Source organism: Eleutherodactylus coqui, chromosome 2 (genome assembly GCF_035609145.1).
Source record: "Eleutherodactylus coqui strain aEleCoq1 chromosome 2, aEleCoq1.hap1, whole genome shotgun sequence".
Lineage (NCBI taxonomy): Eukaryota > Metazoa > Chordata > Amphibia > Anura > Eleutherodactylidae > Eleutherodactylus > Eleutherodactylus coqui.
This window is the reverse complement of record NC_089838.1, coordinates 290,834,744-290,840,743: the sequence shown is the minus strand read 5'-3', so window position 1 is coordinate 290,840,743 and position 6,000 is coordinate 290,834,744.

The following is a 6,000-nucleotide window of genomic DNA, read 5'->3' as shown; positions in this document are numbered from 1 at the left end:
ACAGGAATTATTAAAAACAGGTGGAAATTTTTTTTTTCACAAATATGTCACATTCATGGCAGCTTTCTTTCTTTCAAGCAGGGAGAACTTAGGAAACGCACCTCAAGTTTTTTTGCACTGGTTCTTCTGTGTTCAGCAATACCTTCCTTGTAGCCCCAACCTGCTTACTGGACACATGGCTAGGCCTGCACCTGAGGGAACACCCGTTGGCCATGAGAGCACAACTGAATAAATTCGAAGCCTCAGAAAAATAAATAAATAAATTGACTACCTAAAAAGAATCCCCCTCTTTTCAACATTCCCTAAATCGTAGATAAAGTTAATAATGTAAAACTGTGTGAAATTTCTCAAAATAGGGGTAATTACTGAGGCCTGGTTGGGATGGGCACATGGGACAATAAAACCAGGTATCCCTCCTCCTCCCATGCTTGATGCAAACCTGATTTTGGGGGTATTTATCGAACTCAGTGGCAGGGGTGGGGTGTAGAAAGTGGCACTCTGAGCCTTCGCACCTCCTCACACTCGTAAGCTTGCTGAGCTGCATTGGTCTCACATAGAAGGCGCTCAACAAGCTGCTCCTGGAACTGCAGGAAAGTGAGTGTTCCCTGGGACTTCTTGTCGAGCATCTGAATAAGGTAGATTGCTACCTTTTTGTACCTGGCCCTGGTTTTTCGCTTCACCAGGTATGAACCTGTTGGTCTCCATTTCAGCAGTTTTCTGTAATTGCCGAGATAAGTTACGACTGACGGAACCCCTGGACCAAGACAAAAATGTGATATCAACAGAGCAAGCACACAGAGTGACACATATCAAAACATCTTAGGCTGGTTTTCACATACTGGGTGTCCGGGCTATATTCTACAGAGCTGTAAAAACACGCTGGCCCTGTAGACTAAAGCGCCGGGATATGTGAGTGTGACAGCCATCGGCTACTGGAGGAACTTAGGGCCTGGAGATGTCACCAGGGGCCGCTGTATGCGATCCCTGGTCACGTGATCAGTAAAAAAAAAAATGAAAGTTTCACCTCCCCTCATGGATCAGATTCATGAGGGGAGGTGAAAATACTTACCCAAGGCTCTCGGATTTTTCCCCCGACGGGATCTTTATCCACAAACTTTTCCCCGGCTTCTGCGCATGCACCAGTCGGCAAAATGGATGCAAGTGCAGAAGCTGGGGAGACTAAACATATCCTTGCTTCCGGCTACCAAAGGTAGCTGAGAGCTTGGGGCAGCGACCGGAATCCTCATTAAGTGGTCCCCGGCTACGGGACCGCCATTATCTAATGGCATGAAAAAGTAATGATCTACCTTAGGCCAGTCTTACACGACCGTATAGGAATTTGACCCGCAGTTATATGCAGATCGATCAAATGCATTGGATTACACAATTCTGCTGACATTAGTGGGTCAGAATTACGTAATCCACTCGATGAAAATAGAATGCAGCATGTGCTATTTTACAGCAGATATCCGTGACATAGAGCCCATTGTGCTCTATGGTTACAGATATACCCACAGCCCATACGCAATTTTTTGCAAAAAACTGTGGGGTCAGAATGCTCAGTACAAACCTAGATAAATAAGCTAAGGGGGTCTAGATTTCAAAATGGGGTCACTTGAGGTGGGCGTTTTTTTGTTTTGGCAGCTTGATGGTTCTATAAGTGAGCAATGGGGCCTGTAATTTATCCAGTTGTGTCCTGAAAGCAAATGGGTGTTCCCTCCATTATAGGCCTAGCCATGTGTCCAGTAAGTAGATTGGAGCTACAATGGGGGTATTGCTGAACACAGAAGAACTAGTGCTATAAAATTTGGGTTGCATTTCCCCAGTTTCCCCTGCTTGAAAGAAAAAAAATATTAGGGCCACAATGCATATGTTACTGAGCACAGGACAACCAGGTGTATCCATTTTGGTGTGCAAATATATAACAATTGCATTAACTTCAGAAAAAAAACTGGGGTCAAAATACTCATGACACCTCCCAGTGAATACATTAAGGGGTGTATTTTTACAAAATTGGGTCATTTGTAGGGGTATCTATCATTCTGATACTTATGAGCCTTTGCAATCTTGACTTGGTGCAGGAAAACAAAGTGTTCCTTAAAATGTTAATAATTGTTAAATGTGTACGTCTCTTAAATGGTTAAAAAAGTAAAGTTTTACAAATGTGCTTCCAGAATAAAGTAAACAGATGAAAATATATATCTTATCCAACTTTTGTATGGTGTGTTTGCACATATTTTACATATTGCAGTTTAAAATGTGAAAAAATGATAATGCTTTTAAAATTTTACCAATTTTGTCACTTTTAATACATATACATAAATTTTATCTGTCTATTTTTACCACCTAAATGAAACACAACATGTGGCAAAAAAAGCAATGTCAGAATCATTTGGATGTGCAAAACCTTTACGGAGTTATTCTATGTTAAAGTAACACGTTAGATTTTTTAACATTTGGCCTGGTCATTAAGGCGTAAACAGGCTTGGTCACTAAGGAGTTAAATCCCTCACATATTGGAAGTGTTTTCGCTCTTTATGTATTGTGGTAAATTTATGAATAGTACTTTTCAAAAACTGCTTCTTCTTAACATAAGAGGGATCTATAGAGAAAACCTTGACAGCTTTACTTGATGTGTCTAACTGAACCTCTAATTTGACAAATTGCTTTTTTTCTTCTTCCAAAATAAAGCTCCTAAGTCTGAATGATGTGTCCGTGACCTCTTTGTACTATTTTTCTTGAAAAGTGGGATATTCAGTTTTCTCTGCTGGTACAAGGTTTATTCTTAACCTTCTTTTACATAGCTTTTAAGAGTTTTGATTTCCCACCAGGACCTAATATGGTCCATAAAAGCACTTGTTGGTTTCTTAAATGCTAATTTAACTGAAAAAGAGATAGAAAAGGGGTGGAGCAAACCTGGTGTATATGATAGTCTGGGGCCTGATGGAATGCCAGGGGTTCCGAGGTCTCAAAGATCTGAACAGAAAAACAGGTGTATGTGTATGTGAAACTAATTTCCACTAGGAGGCGCTGCCAACGCGATCCACCAGATGATGGTTAAATTGACTCCCTAAAAGAATCCCCCTCTTTCGACATTCCGTGAATCTCAGATAAAATCAATAATATAAAACTTGTGAAATTTCTCAAAATAGGGGTAATTACAGAGGCCTAGTTGGGATGGGCACATGGGACAATAAAACCGGGTATCCCTCCTCCTCTCATGCTCGCTGCAAACCTGACACCTTTTTTGGGGGTATTTATCAAACTCAGTGGCAGGGGTGGGGTGTAAATAGTGGCGCTCTGTGAACCTTCGAACCTCCTCAGACTTGTAAGCTTGCTGTGGTGCAGTGGTCTCACACAGAAGGCGCTCAACAAGCTCCTCCTGGAACTGCAGGAAGGTAAGCCTTCCCGGGAAATTCTTGTAGGGCATATAGGCATTATAGGTAGCGATCTGAATAAGATATCATGTAACAATGAAAAAAAGTTAAAGTTTCACCTCCCCTCACGGATCAGATCCATGAGGGGAAATGAAATTACTTACCCAAGGCTCTCGGATTTGTCCCCCGGCAGGATCTTTATCCACAGACTTTTCAACGGCTTCTGTGCATGCACCCGTCTGCAATATAGACGCAAGCGAAGAAGCTGGAGAGGGCCTGGGAAATTAAAAATCTACTTGCTCCCGGCTACTAGCCGGGAGCCTGGGGCAGTGACCGGAGGCCTCATTGAGCAGTCCCTGGTCATGTGATTGCCATTACACAATGGTATAAAAAGATAGCGATCTACCTTAGGCACTTGTTGGTTTCTTAAATGCTAATTTAACAGAAAAAGAGATAGAAAGGGATTGGAGCAAACAGGTGTATATGTATGTGAAGCTAATTTCCACTAGGAGGCACTGCCGACCCGATCCATCAGATGACTGTTAAATGTGGAGCAAATGAAGACACAAAACTGGTAAATCGGCACTAAACTCCAACAGACAGCAGGATAGATTTATTCAACTTCTTTTTTGGCTGCGGAATACCCAAAAGCGCTTTTCCAGGGAACACCAGGGGAAGTTGTCTTGAGCCCCAAGAGTTATGACTTACCCAGCCTGACTGATGAAGGGCCTACCCCGAAACACGTATCTGTTGGTTTTAATTAATATAAAGAGAAGTTGTATAAATTTATTCCACTGTCTGTTGGAATTCATTGGAGAGCAGCGCCGATTTACCAATTTCACTGAAAAGGTTGGTGAAGGGATATTAGGTTCAGCATCAGAAAATACATCACCTTCGACCCTAGGGCACTGTTCCATGTCTATTGGCTGTGACAATAATCCAGCCATAGTAACTCCAGAGCAATTAGTAATAGTCCCAAAATCCAGAGGATTGCTGATATAGGTCTATTACCCTGAGGCATTATATTGCACTTTAATTACCTGTTTTTTAGTGTGGTTTACACATCATGGTTCGAATTATCGAAACACCAAACTAACAATCTGGATGCTGCGCATAACCTCATCCTGAGCATTGAAGCATTTTATATATCCAAGGTTGAGGTGGTTCTGCATCAGTATTCACCCAGTACAAAGTTTCTGTCCCCTGTGCAGTTGAACTTGGCATGAGAGGGTCAGTCACTATTAGCATATCTATCAAACCCTATTTTTAGACTGATGATGAAGCCATACCTGGCAGAAACGCATTGGGTATTCCCTTAGGGTCAATTTCTATGCTAATAAAATTTATTTTCTTCCCCTTACCCTTTTTACCATCTGTTGGGTACTTTATGAGGTTTTTTTTTCATCATGTTTAGTACTTTTTATCCCACCAGTCCAGTACGACTGGTGTGATAGAAGTGGAAAAATTATTGCCGTTTCTGTTCTTTATTTTTTTTTTAACATGTCCTATATATATTGACACAAGTATTCTACATGGAGTTTGTTTGCTATATTTTTAATCGTAACGAATAAGAAATTAGTTTTTATCTACTATTTTCTGAGTAATAGCTACTATTTGCCTATACTATAAGTGATCCAATTAACACCAATGGCCCAGACCTATTGTAAGAGGGGTCTGCTAAACCCTTTTCTGGGATACATATACAAGTGTAATATATCTCACCGTTATTGTTTTGTAACTGTTTAAACAAGTTTGCGCCCCCAAGTGGTCAAAGAGCAAAGTGAGATATAGGGTCTGTTCAGAAGTGATAAAAGTAGCCAGGCCCACCGGTGGATGCGGCAGTGTAACAAGAGTTTGGCTGACAACATTTGTGCTCACTCCTCCAGCCAGAAAGCTGAAGGACCCATGAAGGATTCCTGCAAAAGTCTAAACTGCCAAATTCCTTATGTATGTTTGAATACAGTTAAACATTAGCAGTCTCTGAATCTTTTCAGTTTAAGATACGGCAAAGATCTGGCTCATCAGATCAATAGCCTCCTAAAGGGGTGTTCCTATCTCCCTTTCGCTGGCTACTTCCTGGTTTCCCCTGGGTGGGATCTCGCCTCCTGACTGACAGCCTGAATTTACACACTCCTGCTGCCCTTGTATAAGTTGCAGGCATAGCATTGTCACCATGAAAACATCCCTTGTCCAGTTTATCCAACTGTGCTAGTTGTTGCTTTGTTCTCTCCCCATCCCACCTTCTTCAATCCTCCCTTCCACTCAGTACCTCCTTTCTTCTGTTAGGCCAGTCTCACATGACTGGATTTATATTGTGCATTCCGCAAGCATGCTCTATTTTGCCACGGAATCCGTGCAGATAGCCTACATTGATGTCAATGGAGACATCCAACCCGCAGTCCACACACAATTAACATTCCGGCGGTGCAGGAATTACAAACAAATTATGTAAACATAACATCAAAACTGCTAAGGAGGAAACAGATAGACTGATCGCCAAAGAGAGCAAAAATAACCCTAAACTATTCTTCAATTATATAAACAGTAAAAAGATTTGCACTGAAAGCACTGGCCCTCTAACAAATAATGCAGGAGAAGACGATGGGGGGGAGGCAAATCTATT